The sequence below is a fragment of the Natator depressus genome, chromosome 10 (assembly GCF_965152275.1).
Source record: "Natator depressus isolate rNatDep1 chromosome 10, rNatDep2.hap1, whole genome shotgun sequence".
Taxonomy (NCBI): domain Eukaryota; kingdom Metazoa; phylum Chordata; order Testudines; family Cheloniidae; genus Natator; species Natator depressus.
The window spans coordinates 71,827,823-71,843,949 of NC_134243.1; positions in this window are offsets into that span (position 1 = coordinate 71,827,823).

Here is a 16,127-nt window from a genome sequence, read left to right on the forward strand (position 1 = left end):
GGATCAGGCCCTTCATGTTGCCATGAGGAAATCAGCATGTGCTTCCTTGTGCCTGCTGCCAGACACTAGCCTCAAGCAGATGGGGCAGGGCTCCAACCCAGCACTCCATGACTGCACATCCTTTGGATGGATAATATGAGGTTGAATTTCTCACTCAGTAATTCCACTAGTTGTTTTGACAAAGTAGAAAGAAGAGGATCATCTCCCTCTGTGCTGCCTTTAAGCATGTTATTTGGTGCCTGGTGGCCCCATGTTTATTCTCCAGGGTCTCCATTCTGCAAAGCAGTAGGACGTTATTCTGTGCCAGCATGTTGGATAATGCAAAGGAACTATTCCAATTCCAATTGAATTTGATCTTATTCCTTCATTAGGACAGGTTGAGTTGTTTCCCTGTCTGTTCCACAGAAATCTCAAGTGACTGAATCTTAAGAGAAATAATATCTAAACCCAGCTCCATTTTTGTTATGAGCTGACACAAGGTATTTAATGTAACATCTTGCTCACTGGATGGCTAAAAAGCCAAACCAATAACCCTGTAGAGAATTGCTATCCTTACTTTACATGTGGGGAACTAAGAGATAAAGTAATTTTGCCAGGTCACACAGGCAGTCTGTGGTGAGGTAGGGAATTAAATCTGGGTGTTCTGGTCTGGTACCGTAACTATTGGACCATCCTTCCAACTCTGGGTTGTGTGTGAAATGACCTGATGGTCCTTTGCTGGGAAAGTACTTACTTGTACCAAAATGGCCTTTTTATACTCTTTCCCTTTCCCCTCCTACAGATCAGCAACTGTGGGGGGGTGGGGGCAAGTGCTTTTATTTCAGAAGGCCTTTTATTGATTATTTCATGTTCTGAATGTAACAAGTGTTTTACAACTGTATTGTATTATAAGCTGCCTAGCAAATCTTTATGGATTGGTGCCATATAAACAAACTGAAAATACGGTCCCTGAATTTTGAATTTTGAATTTTGAAAATTGAATTTGAATTTGCAATCCTAGTTCTTTGTTTGCAGGATGCTGGGCAATTTTGGGGTAAGTGCCTTTGCAATGAAGAATCATTAATACAGGACAGCTTTGGAAAGCTCCCTCATTTATTTTATGCAGCTTCCAAGGTTTTTTTCTCATGGCTGATTTGCTGCTATTTCAAATACCATTCGCCTCATTTGGAAAGTGTTCCTGGTTCCTGTTCTGGAATTTGTGATTTCGCAATTGCCATCAATGACGTCACATGGTCTGTTCTGAAGGGAACAGAAATAAATAAGAGCCAGTGGGAGCCTGAGCCCTTCTGAAATAAACATCTTGTCTGACGAATCTGTCTCCAGCTCAGTAGTGCTATCTGGGTTCAGCTCGTCAAAGAGACGAATGGGCAAATTGTTTCTTATTTTCAATTTTAACTAATAAATGGCTTTCCATGTTCTAACAGGGCACAGGGCTGCTACCTTGTCTTCAGTGAACAAGGGGTTAATAATCCCAGTTTAATTTCCCCCTTACAGGTGCTGAGGGGAAGGGTTATAAAGTGGCTGCTTTGGCGACAGAAGGGGAAACTGCTATTAGGAAGGAAGGTCTCTATACTCATCAGACCATATGGAAAGTTCCCGGTGTCCTTTCTGAGGATAGCTTACATTACTTTCTTGTTATAAACAGTAACCCATGAAGAAAAGACCTTGCTGATTACAGGGTTTTTTTCCCTCCCTGCTGAGCTGTTCTACCTGCTCACACCTGTTCAGCATCATTTAAAAACCTAGCTATCGTGCCTTCTGTAAAGCACCACACACACTCTGAGGCTATCGAAAGAAGTTAAATAACGATAACATAATTACATATGGGATTACTTCTGAGAACAGGAGATTTCCATATTGATGGAAAGCTGGCACATCCTGTACAGAAAAAGCAATGCCGTTTGAGATACACACAGCTAACCCTGCCCACTGCTCCAGGCCCTCCGATGGCTCCCTGGCGCCACCACTGCGACAATGCTGCTGCCCAGGGTGGGGCAGGATTTGGAGGGGGCTGTGCAGAGAAAGGACAGAGGATCCACAGCTGGCTGAATCCCCAGAGTCAAGGCAGGGTGGATCCCCACAGTGCTACTTCAGCCGTGGAGCACCATGTTCTGTGGGTAGACTTCTCCCTCTCAGCCTTCCTCCTGCACGCCAGCCCAGTGCCCTGAACAGCTAGTTGAGATGAGGGTTGGTTGGAGGATTTGGTTCCCATGGGGTGGAAGCACTTTCCATGTTCAAAAGGCTTTGCAGCCCTCAGCTAATCAATCCTCAGAAGCCCATTGTGAGCTAGGGCACCATTATCATCCCCCTTCTCAAATGGGGAAAACAAGTCCACTGTTGTTCAATGAGTACTCATTTCTGTGCAGCAAACGGAAATCAGTGCAGAAGTGCAGTGAAGCCCTTACAAAGACCAGTCTTCCAGTGCACCAGGCAGTAACATGCAATAGAGCTATGGGAAGACCAGCTTTGTTAAATGAGGACCGGATCAGACTCCACATTGGTACAAATCCAAGGAATGAGCATATCAAAGATGGTCAAATTGTCAGGACACTGAGTTCACAGGCCAGATCAGAGACCATACTGCAAATTTACAGATTAATCCTCCTTCCAATTACATACAGCATGATCTTCAACTAAGAGTCAAGTAAGAGTCCATCCAGCCAAAAGTGGACTGATAGTTCAGATGTGACCTGAGGTCCATTGTGAGATCTTGTTGCTAACCTGGGGTCAATGGCCCAGATCGTCAAAGGTATTTAGACTCCTAACTTCCTAACTGGAATGTGAGCTAGGAGCCTAGATACCTTTTAGGATCTGGGCCAGCGTCCTTGGCAATGAAACAGTGCAATCTGCAACTCCAGCTAGATTTGGAAGAGTTTAATCCTTCATACATTCCAAGTTACCATAGTATTTTGGTATTATAGTTTATATATAACCCCATAAGCATGCTTGGCTCTTTACAGCCTGTGTTGCAGCCCGCAAAAGTCTTGCAACCTAAGTCGATAATAAAATAGAATGGCAGGTTTCTCTTCAATAAAGGTCAGGAGGAGCATTAAAATTTAGGGGTACAGAGATTCTCTCTTTGACAGGTTCCCTTCTGTGGAGACAACGTCACAGTGTAATAGTCAAGCCTAAAATGCAAGCAAAGGGAGAACACCAATAAAAGCACAAATCTTTGTTTAGTCTGGATAACAATAATCTAAGAACACAAAAACCGATTATGACTTTCCTTTCCACTGCTTCTCTGGCTATTCATGCAGTAAGTACAGTCTGGCCTGGTTAAGTGCCACCTGAATGAAACTGACAAATAATTCACATCATGTTTTAGATAATTTGCAGATCGTGTCCTTAGGCTGTTTTTCTTCATCTCAGCTGCATAGAATAAACGAACCAGCACCATAGCTGCTAATCTTGCAGCCTCGGATGGCTTGACGGTTTATTGATGATGGTATAGTGACTGCCAAGTAGCAGGACTCTATCCAGAATTACAAACGACCTGGATATGAAGAACAGAATTGCATTTTAACCCTATTTTTGTACTGACTGTTGGATTAGCTGAACTAATACTTGATCTGCTGCCATGTCGTCTTGTTCTGAACTAAACAAGGTCAGGGCAAAGCAGTGTTTTGAACAAGAACATAGCGGAACAGCTATGCGCTGCAGGCAGGGGTGCTTCTGACACAATAGGTGGCGCTCTTCCCTCTGAGACTGTACCTGCTCCAGGATATGTTGGTTACGGAGTGCTGGGTTTTTGTATGCGAATTATCAGACACCCAGATAAACATGATATGCTAGGGAAGAGTCAACACGGCTTTTGTAAGCAGAAACCATGCCTTATGAACCTACTAGAATTCTTTGAGGGGGTCAACAAACTTGTCAACAAGGGTGATCCACTGGACTTTCAGAAAGCCTTTGACAAGGTCCTGCACCAAAGGCTCTTAAGCAAAGTAAGCTGTCATGGGATAAGAGGGAAAGTCCTCTCATGGATCTATAATTGGTTAAAAGATAGGAAACAAAGGGTAGAAATAAACGGTCAGTTTTCATGGTTGAGAGAAGTAAATAGTGGGATTCCCCCAAGGATTTCTACTTGGACTCGTGCTGTTCTACATTTTCATCAATGATTTAGAAAAAGGGTTAAACAGTGAGGTGGCAAAATTTTCAGACGATACAAAATTACTGAAGATAGTTAAGTCCAAAGCTAATGCCACTAAATAAAGCTATGGTACGCCCACACTTTGAATACTGCATGCAATTCTGGTTGCCCTATCTCAAAAGAGATAGAATTGAAAAAAGGACAGAGAAGGGCAACAAAAATAATTATGAGGATGGAACAGCTTCCATAGGAGGAGAGATTAGAAAGACTGGGATTGTTCATCTTGGAAAAGAGACAACTATGAAGGCATATGATAGAGGTCTATAAAATCATGAATGGTGTGGAGAAAGTGACTAATTAAGTGTTATTTACCACTTCACATGAACCGTGGGTCACCCAGTTAAATTAATAGGCAGCAGGTTTAAAATAAATATAAGGAAGCACCTCTTCACACAATGCACAGTCGACCTGTGGAACTCATTGTCAGGGGATGTTGTGAAGGTCAAAAGTGTAACTGGGTTCACAAAATTATTAGATATGTTCATAGAGGGTAGGTCCATCCATGGCTATAAACCAAGATGGTCAGGGACACAACCCCATGATCTGAGTGTCCTCACACCTCTGACTGCTAGAAATTGGGACTGGGTGACAGGGGATGGCTTTGATAAATTGCCCTGTTCTGTTCACTCTCTCTGAAGCATGTGGCACCAGCCCACTGTTGGAAGACAGGATACTGGGCTAGAAGGACGATTGGTCTGACCCAGTATGGCTGTTCTTATGTTCTTAAGTGCTATGTATGAGCTAGGTATTATTATAATAAATAGGAACCTGCCAGCACCTCATCCCATACAGCTAGCAGGACCCCCAGTACCAGACTAACTGGGCACAGGGTGAGACAGGAAGGCCTGTGACAGGCACTGGGCCATCAGGGTTCTCCCCTTTAACAGTAGTGGCATACTGTTTAGCCCTTTGTTAATCAAACAATGTGTACAGATGCCACCCAAGCAATGGCATCACTATGATGTGCTGATATTTCACTGTAGTGGCAGGGCCTCTAAACCACCTGGCACAGCACTCCAGGTGCATGCCCCTCTCCCCCCCCATACAGGACCTGGGGACACTCAGGAGATTAAAGTTAATGGGCTCTGAGGGCTTGTCTACAGATTTGTCCCAATGTCAGCCATTGTTGGATAGACACCAGCATAGCTGCACAAATGCCCACCCCTAGGATAGGTAGCAGAAAGTGCTATGAGCCACAATTTGCACCTGTGGCCAGCCACCAGTAGCTGAAATCCCCAGTGTGCACAAGGCCTAATATTACCTCATTGCAGCAAAGAGAGGCCTGCACTGTGGTTTGTTGTTGATTTTTTTGTTTTAAAGTGGGGAGAGGGATTTGTCTGCTTTGATATTAGAAATACCAAGTCTTGCTCAATCTGCTTATTGCTGGACATCTCTACGGATGGATGGAGATCTAATGGTATTATGACATCACCAGAATCAAGGGAATAAAAAGTGACCCACTGGGAAAGGATTTTTAGTTAGACTGCTTAAAACTCATTGTTAGCTTCTATTTAACTCAAAAAACTGGCAAACACTTGGGAGAAAAACTTTCTTTGTGGAAGATTCAAGTCTTCCTCACTTAAGCGCTAAGAAAGCGCCCACTTCCGTTCTAAAGCTTTGTAGCAAAAATAAGGGAAACAAGTCTTGATAGTCCTAATATAAGAGACAGACTTTCTTTTCTTACTAAACTTTCAGGCTTCCTTTAACCACTACAAAAATGAGGGGCACAAACAGGTCACCTTTAAATCAGCTACATAAATGTAGCTTTTCACTACACAAATTGCCACTTACACCATCCTCTGGTGGCTGCAGTGTCTGCCTACCCGTTATTTTTGTTGTCTGAAATGCCAGCTAAAACATTTTCAGCATCAAACCCACTACAGCCGACGATTTCCAGAAGGAAGCACTTCAAATAAGGTTTGTTCTAAAGAGCTTGCCTGCCTGGTGCTAAACACCTGCTGTCACCATAGCTCGCATCCCACAGGCAAGAATGGTTTTGCGGTGCTGCACTGATAACAGATTTATTGCAGCCGGAGCATTAGAGATGAAAGATGTCTCGTCCATAAGACTTTACTGGTCTTTTCCCTTCCTCCCTCCAAAATACGTTTGAGGGTGATTTTAATGCTCATGAAAGCGAAGGACTAATGGTTCTTCTTAGAGCCAAGCATAAAGCAAGCTTCCTCCCCACAGCTGTGCTAACGTACCTCAGTCTCAACCTTTAGCATCCTGCCCAGATCTGCCCATACTTCTCAATCCTGACCTTCAGTATCCCTTGCTCTTCCTATCCTTAGCCTCTCAGATGATTAAGCAATATTCCTCAAACCTGATCCCCTAATATCCTGACCCGGGTTCAGCATGTAGCTTTGTCCAATACACCCCAATTCCTTCGGCATCCCTTGCTATTCAAGTCACTCAGCGTTAACCCACTCCCCTGTAGCTGTCTACGGAGTGGCAAGCACAGGCTCCAGAGGAAATTTATCCAACATTCCATCTCCTCTGAATTCAGCTCATACCATTTTGCACTTTATATATAGAACCTGGGGCACTCCAAGCTCTTTACTGGCCTCAGTGGAGTAAGCCATGGCATAGCCCCTGAAGATGATTAATAATAATACTGAGCACTGCACTGCAACATCACAGTGCTTCTTAAAAACAATCACTATCTTTTTAAAACCATAATCAGTCCCATTTGATGGAATGGAAAATCCCCTGATAGGGAGTAACCTGGCCCTGGCTGAGTCAGGTGCAATGGGTGGAGGGGTTTTGCTTAGAGATCTGTGTGTATCATATTGGATTAGCAGACTGAGAGGTAAATCTGAAATTAAGCAGGAAATAAACAGCCCCCAGGTGAAAGAACCAGGTGGACTCTATTCACTGGACAGGGGGGCTGCAGTGTGACTATCCTGTAGACCCAGACTGTGCCCCTTGCAGATGCCCTGGGAAGAAGAAACTGCACCTTTTCCCCAAAGCTATCCACATGTTCTAGGTTGTGCTATCATGGAAGGCGCCACCCTCTGCTCCTGCTCTGCATGAATCCCTGGAGATTCCCTGAGAAGCCACCACGAGCAACTCCTCTGCACTGGCTCACGGGCCTCGTGCCCCCACCTCCATCCACCTGTTCCATTGTACCATTCTGCCAGGGCTTCCTTCACTGGTGGCTGCCCCTTGATCCACCCAGGAAGGGAGTTTCACAGCATGGAGGGGAGGACGGCATGGAATGAAACAGATATTCAGGCTGTATCAACTTTTCCAAGTATTCCCTGTGGGGCTTGGAGGGGGATGATGCATGTCCAGCTGGCCCTGCACCAAAACCCCGTCCCCCTTCTGCCCTAGCTTACCCCCTCTCTAGCAGCAGATCCCAAACTCTGCAGAGTGCTCTCAGTAGGATTTGGACGGGGGGGGGTGCAAGTTGGGGATGGGGTGGGTTTTGTCTGAACCCCTTTGAGGAAGACTCAGGAAGCTTTCTAGATACAACAGTGGTATTACAGAAGCCACTGACCTACACAACTCTGGAAGCAAAGCGTGAAATCGCACAGTCAAGTGGATCTATAGGGTGAATCCAGCCCCAGATGTTTCAAAAACGCAGCCAGCATTCACTTGTTAATTTCTTCCACCACCAGAGGGAGCCTGTGCAGTCTTCAGAGAAGTGATGTTTATTGAGCTATATACTTCCTTCCTTCAATAACCTGCTCATATTAACAGAGGAGGCTAATGAGAGCTCTGCAGGGGCCATCAGATGGAGATTAACTCAGTGAAGAGCCGAAGCATTGTGTAGTTTGCAGAAGTGACAACAGCTTGGTGAACGTAAATGATACACAGTGTTTTACAATGGCAGATTCTCAATTAGATGTGGGGTGTGTTTGTTTATTTATTTATTTATTTTATTTGCTGGATGGCCCAGCCTAAGTGCTACTATTATATTCTTTCTGGATGGCTATAGTGCATATCTCTCCTAGTTCAGAATGAGCACATCTCTGAAAGCGGGGTGCATAGGTGATCATCCCCCACCCTCGGGTTTGTAACGAGCATCACATTCAAAGCCTATAGGCAGCAGGGGACATGGGACTTTCCATCTGCCTTTTTCTGAGATGAATCTCATTGAGTTATTTTCGGCCTATGCTTCCGGTCTACATAGGTTCCTTTGTATTATCTTCTGTTCTCCCTGGTATTTGCAATTCCTTTCAATTTCGTGTCACTTTTGTGAAGGTTGTCAACCCTTCTTTAGAGCCATTAATAAAAATGTTAATCAAGGCCAAATCTAATGCAGATCCCTGTAATTCCCCCTACTAGACACTTCCCTGAAACTCAATACTTACCTGTTTAGTACTGGTTTTTGTTTGCAGCCCTTCAGCTGTATTTCAAAGTCCCTGTGACCATCACATCTAGGTCATCTGGAGAGCTAGATTTCAGGACATTGTATCAAATGCTTTACCGTAACCCAAATATGTCCATAGATTTTTAAGACCAGAAGGGACTGCTAGATCATCTAGTCTGATGCTTCTATAACACAGGCTATAGAATTTCCTCCAGTTACTTTGTACTGGGTCAAATAATTTGTTTGGCTAAAGTAAATCTTCCAGAAAGGCATCCAGTCTTGACTCGAAGACCTCCAGAGGTGGAGAATCCACCACTTCCCTTGGTAGTTTGTTTCAATGGTTAATCACCCTCACTGTTAAAAAACAATTGTGCCTTATTTCTAATTTGAATCTGTCTGGTTTTAACTTCCACCCATTGGTTTTTTATGTGCCTTTCTTTGCTAGATTAAAGCGTCCTTTAGTATCCGGTATTTTCTCCCTGTAAAGGTCCTTATACACTTGTATATGTTCCATCTACTGCTTTCCCCTACCCCACACTGCCTTAGCCCTGCAAGCTGTGCTATGTAGGTGCACCCCTGTTGCAGCCATGTGCGTACTTCAGTGTATGGATGGGGGTTTACTTGCCTGGAGCAGCTTGTAGCATCAGGACCTAGTTTTATCATTCTATCCAAAACCAGCAGTCTGGTTTGTCTGGTGAGATTCAATCCCTGCAAACCACTGATGTGCCTGTGGCTCACAGATCCCCAGACACTTGGTGATTTTTGATCTCTTCATGTTTGATCCATTATTGATCACTTAAAGGGTCAATATTGTTTTCACACCAATGGGCGTGATTCTCTACTCACTACACACTGGAGTGTAAATCCACAGTAACCCCGCAGCAGTCAATGGAGATACACAGATGGAAAATGGGTATAAGCAACAGGGGAATTGGGCCCAATGTCTTTTTAATATCTCTTTTCAGGTCAGGCAAAAATAGCATCACAAGCAGAATCTATAATCAGCTGTTTGTCATGTGCCTCCAGTCATTCCCCACTTCACTCAGATCCCATCTCTCAGCTGATAAGAAACCCAACTAATAAAAAAAATGCCATTACCTAATTCTGTTCTCCATTACGTGAGGCCCAGAATAAATGACAAATGACCTGCTACATCAGCATTGAAACTGAAGATGCTGATTGGCTAGCAGCTCTTAGTTTACTATATGTAGTGTCCAAATTGCAGAGGATGAGCCAAACACTGAGGTACCTGCTCAAAACATTCCCAATAACACCAACAGGAATTTTCGTGAGTAGAAAACATCTCTGGATTTGGCAATAAAGGCCAGATCCTGTGACTCGACAGCACTTCATCAAGCTACACTGAGTTGCACAGTAACTCTGGCCTGTTATGTGTATATGCGGTACTTCCTCACCCACAGATTGGCTTACATCTCCAGTCATGACCAGGACATTCTAGGCTGGTATAGCCCTTAAATTCCAATCAGCAAGAACTATGCTCTTGTAAACTATATTAAGCTTGTAAATCTCGCACACACCCTGAGAAGGCAACCCAAGTACCAAGGAAGTTCTGTGAGACCAGGCTTCATTATATGGCCCGCTTGCAGTTGGAGTAACGTCCACTCGGAGCTTATTGACCCTGGATCCTGCAGAACAAAGAGAAACCAAAGAGCCAGTGTCACAAGAACTGGGTTCCTAAATGCCCACATCACAAGAAGGACAATCAGTAGATCTAACACGAATTCTTGTCCCAGGTTGCAGAACTAAATGGATATGTCTAGCAGCTCCCTGTGATCCTGCGTAAAGCAGACCACACATCTGGTCTCCTGGCATTGAGGTTGCCAAGGAATCAGAGCCACAGGATCTCCTCAACCACTGCCTATATTGTTTCATAATGCATCCAATACGTCAACTGTACTCCTCCTTTTGGGCCTCGAACCAGCCGCTTTCTGTGCCTGTGTTTGTGTCTGGCGTAAGTTAAACGAATGATTATAAAAGCAGAGAAGGCTGAAAGCACTTCGATGAAAGCTCAGTGTCAGAGCTGGGGGAAATCATTTTGCCTTGGGTTTCAGGCTCCACAAGGACCCACACTTGCAGACGTAGGTGTCTGAAGTTAAGCCTCTGAAGCCATATGCCGGTGTTTCATGTCAGACACCCTTGTTTAAACATTCCTGCCAGAGTGTGTTGTTTACTGGTAACTGTGTCAGCCTGTCTGAAGGGTTGTGTCTGACAGTATAAACGGCTGTGTGATGGGGTGTATGGGACCTGGCCTGGTAGGCAGGCAGAATGTTAGGCTGAGACAGGTGTCTGGTCCACACTGCAGAGGCTGGAAACACAGGTTCTCTCCATGGGAAATGGAGCTGTGTATCTGCACCTACAAAGACAGAGATGAAAGGAAAGCAGCTACTAACAGCACAGGGAGCGGAGTGAGGAACGGAGCGGATGAGTCAAGCAGGAGCGCTGACGTGAACCCGGCACCGGGAAACGGCTGTTCAGTACCGTGGTGGGGGCCTTAGGGGAAGGCCTAGCCTAAGCAGCAGCTGGCCAAGTAGCTTCCATCATGGCTGGGGAGTGATTTGTATAGCAATGTGCTATAATGGTGGGAAGAGAGTTGCTAGAGAATTCCTTACGCTCCACATAGATCAGATAATTTTCTACCATCCTCCTCCTCTCCCCTCTCTGCAGGGCACAAGGCCCAAAGTCCACTCTCCAAAGGGCCGCAGGCTTCATTCAGGGTAGCTGCCTCCTCCCCATGGCGGGCGGGGGGGAAGGGGAGGGCATGTCTCCAGCACTCTGCAGAGGGGCTAGCTCCTGTGGAAGGATGAATGGTTCCAGAGAGCTAACCTGCCTGCCTGGGTGAGGATGGTGATGTCAGGTGGTAGGACAAGATGGCCACCCTGTGGTGATCCCTTACTGGACAGCCGGGAGTTTCAGGCAGCTGCAGCATAGTTCCCTTCTTGGGAGGATGAGTTTCAGAGCACTTTGCTATCACTGTCTGGACTAGCCATGATGACAAAACCACAGGCTGAAACCAGGGGCGTCCCATACTGGTCTGATGGATCATCCTGGGCAGGTGTGTGCCCCCAGCTAGAGAAGGGCTTGATGATGCCAAACTGCAGTGACTTTGTGACTCCAGAGTCCAGCTACACCACTGGGGCTAAATAATGAAACTCCTGGCAGGTAAAGCTGAGGGATTTTCCTTGTTTCCTGGTGCAGGTTGTCCATGCTGGAGGCTGCTGTTTGCAGTAAAACGGACCCTCTATGGGCAATAGTTGCGGGTAGGAACATCAGAGAATTCTGCACAAGGACTTGGCAAGGCACTCAGGGTTGCCAGGTGTCCGGTTTTCGACCAGAATGCCCGGTCAAAAAGGGACCCCGGCGGCTCCAGTCAGCACCACTGACCAGGCCATTAAAAGTCTGGTCGGCGGTGCAGTGGGGCTAAGACAGGCTCCCTGCCTGCCGTAGCTCCGCATGGCTCCCAGAAGCAGCGGCATGTCCCCCCTCAAGCTCCTATGAGTAGGGGCATCCTGGGGGCTCCGCACGCTGCCCGCACCACAAGTGCCAGCTCCGCAGCTCCTATTGTCAGGGAACCGCGGCCAATGGGAGCTGCGGGGGGAGTGCCTGAGGATGGGGCAGTGTGTAGAGCCACCTGGCTGTGCCTCCGCATAGGAGCCGGAAGGGGGACATGCTGCTGCTTCTGGGAGCTGCTTGAGGTAAGCACCACCTGGAGCCTGCACCTCTGACCCCCTCCCACACCCCAGTCCCCTGCCCCAACCCCAGCCCTGATCCCCCTCCCACCCTCTGAAAACCTCGGTCCCAGCCCGGAGCACCCTCCTACACCCCAAATCCCTCATCCCCAGCCCCACACCAGAGTCTGCACCCCCAGCCGGAGCCCTCACATGCCCCAGACCCCAACCCCCTGCCCCAGCTGTCACATTTCACTTCAGAGGGGGATGCATTGAAGTGACAGGTAAAGTGAACTCTGTATATCAGGAGCTTGTATATCAGTGTGTTACATTGATAAAGTGCTTTTGGAGCATCCTTCAGGATGAAAGGCACTATATAAATGTAAGTTATTACTATAAAATGGGATCATAACAATGCCACTCTCTTCTGCTGTGGCACTGCATAAATCCAAAAACCCCAGTGTGCTTTACACGCATGTATTGAGTCCCACAAAACCCCTGTAATGTAACTGAATATTACTCCCATTTTATGGATGGGCAAACTGAGACAGAGGTGGATTCTGATTTTGGCCATAGAGTCAAAAGCAGAACTAGGTGTTGTGACTCCCAGTCCCCTGTGCTAATCACTAGTCCACAGTGCTCGGCTGGACACAAAATACTGGAGAGAAATACGCTGGCCTGTGAAAGAGCTTTCCTGTTTTAGAGAGAGCCTCTCAAAACAGTGAAATTGCTTGTAATAGTCAAAGCACTTTCCACGTACTAGATAATGACTCCTTTCAATTCCCCTAGGGAGGAAGTAAAAATATATCATACCCATTGTACAGACTTAAGAAAGGAAGGAAGGTCCAGTGGTTAGGGCATTAGCCTGGGACTTGGGGGAGACAGGTTAAATTCCCAGCTCTTCTAAGACCTCTTGTTTGGCCTTGGGAAAGTCACTTAGCCTCCATCTTTCTCAGTTCCCCATCTGTACAGTGGAGACAATAGCCGCCCAGGGGTGCTGTGAGGACAGATACATTAAAGGCTGTGAGGTGCTCATATACCACAGTAACAGGGGTCAGCTAAATGCCCTAGACAGACTGGGAAACTGAGGCAGAGAGCTGGTATTTCAGGCACTCAGACCACTTGACCCTTCCTCTCTTGATTGTCAAAAGCTTAGAGTTTAAAGTTTGGGTCACAAATACACATCTCCTGAAGCGAGATGCTGAGGAGTTCAGTGTTTCTTCCCACGCCCACCTCCCTGTATCTCACTGTCGGGAAGTGGGAGATCCAACCTGCTTTGGGGGCATCTGGACTCCTCCTCAGCAGCAGGAAGAAACAGTTATTTCTGCCCTCAGATAAAACAACCAGCGTCACTGCTCAGGGGTGGCCAGAGCCAAGTCCTTACAGTCTCACTAACATTTTGCCAGCCCAGAAACACGTCTCTGAGCAGGAGGCCCTGAAAATTACCACCTTAGCTGCCATCCAGGAACTGCTCTGGTCCTTCCAGAACAACAACAACAACAACACAGCCCCTACTTTCTGGCTTCTGGCCAGACAGACTCCCTTAATGAGGTTCCCTAATGCAATACGCATAGGAAAGTTGTTGGGGGGAGGGGCGAGAAAGCAAAAGAGCTAGATGGGGATTTTTTTAAAGTCCAGGCTGGCTCAAGAGCTTCTTCCTCTGCCAATTAAATAAAGAGCCAAAGAGAATTTGATCAAATACACTAATGCAGGAGGCTGCTGCCCTACACAAGGCTGCTGAGAAGGTGTTTGTGGCTCAATAGGCCTTTTTCCCCTTCCTGACTCCACAGGGAGCTTTGGCTGCGGGTGCACATTGACCCTGGGGCTTTGTTGAGATTCCTCCTCACCTTCAATTTCCTCCCAGTGCTTCAGTTTAGGGGAAAACTGGCCATGACCAGTGCTGCGGGGAGGGGTCAGAGCCGTGAGATCTGGGTCCTTCCAGTTGTTTCTTTCAGCTGCTTTCAAGCCCCCAACCACTGGACTGTATTTTCAGTCATGTCTACACGGCCGTGGAGAGATGTGATTGCAGCACGTGTCGCTTTGATCAAATATGTGCCCCAGTAACGCCTCCCGATTACGGTGCAGACATGCCTGCGTGATACTTTCCACATTACGTTTCTCAGCGCCGGCTAATAAAAAGCCAGTGACTTTGTCTCCTCCAGTCGGTAAATGTGTCCAGTAGGTCCAAAGGAGAATATTATTGGGGAAGATGGACTTTGCTGCATTAGCCAAACTATAAGCATGCAGTCCCCAAACCGACCCCCTCCCATGGGGTCGCTGCCAACAGGAGTGCAGATGCTCCCATTGATTCACCTCCCACACTTTCCTTCCTCTGCAAAGTGACTCTGTAGTGCTGGGGAAGGTCCACACTGAGCAAAGCCCTATCCACAGTACAATCCTCCAAACATCCCCTGTGAAGTGGGTAAATATTATTATTCTTGTTTTAAAGAGGGGGGAAGTATAGGCAAAGAGATCCAGTGACTTCACCAAGCAAGTTAGTGGCTGAGCCAGGAGTCAAACTCTGGAGTCCGGAGTGGACTGCTGGTGACTAATTATCTATACTGTAAAGGACTTGTCCGTATAGTGCCCTCTGCTGGAGGGGTTAACAGTACAGTCCTGGAGCTATACATTTTTTCACTCGTCCTGCCCATGATGCAGGATGAATTAAGGTGACTAATGCTGAGTTTCTGTAAAAAAGACAGCTCCAGGACTGTAGGGTTGGGCAAACTAGATCCAGTAAAACAGGAAGGGCCTCTGCACTCCCCAGACCTTTAGCCAAAGCTTGAATCTTTACAGAGGTTAATTAGCTTGCCTGATCTGGTGTGCTTCCGAGTTCCAGGTGGTAGTGAAATACTGTGAGAGCGCTAAACGTTCCATTAACCCTCATGGAACCCTCTGGCTGCAGCCTGTTCGTTAGCCAGGCACATCCCAAGCCAGCTGCCCAGAAGGCTCTGCAAGAGATCCAGCTCCTCATCCCAACAGTGCCACACCCAGTTCAGGAAAACTGCAGACTTCAGGGACTCTGATCCATCAATATTTCATCACGTGCCTGCACTCTAATGGAGGCTGGTGTGGGGTGTTTCTCTATCGCTCTTGTGCTTCTCAAAACTTATCTCCTGGACAGCTCTTCGGTTTAAACAAAGGTTGTTTGGAGCTAGAGCTGTTAAAAACCAGCTGCTCCAGAAGAAGCTTTCCTGTTAAAATATGTTTCAGAGTAGCAGCCGTGTTGGTCTGTATTCGCAAAAAGAAAAGGAGGACTTGTGGCACCTTAGAGACTAGCCAATTTATTTGAGCATAAGCTTTCGTGAGCTACAGCTCACTTCATCGGATGTTGGCTCAGCAGCACCATCTTCTGTTCCCCCCTTTTAACAGCCTTCGATGACAATCTTTTTGAAAAAAAAATATGTGTGTGTTTGTCTTGGTTAGCTTAGGGCAAGGGAACATTTTGAATAAGATTGACGGCAATAAGAACAGGAGGACTTGTGGCACCTTAGAGACTAACCAATTTATTGGAGCATTAGCTACAGCTCACTTCATCGGATGCTGTATTTTCCACTGCATGCCTCAGATGAAGTGAGCTGTAACTCACGAAAGCTTATGCTCCAATAAATTGGTTAGTCTCTAAGGTGCCACAAGTCCTCCTGTTCTTTTTGCGGATACAGACTAACACGGCTGCTCCTCTGAAAATTGACAGCAATGTTATCCAGGCTGAGAATCTGAGCCATGAAATAGATAAAGCCCAACAGAGGAGAACTGTGCACACAGCTAGATAAACCTGAGGGAGCATGGACGGTAAAATCAGGAGGTTGGGTTCCGAGGTTCTCCTCCTCTCTCTGCCGCCAGCTCACTGGGTGACCTTGGCCAAGCCACTCAAACCCAAAGTGGCCTCTCATTTTGCATGCCTTTATCTTTGGCTGCTCTTCTTTGCTCGCCCTGGGGGCTGAGCACCCACAAGCTCCCATAAGCGTCAAGTGGA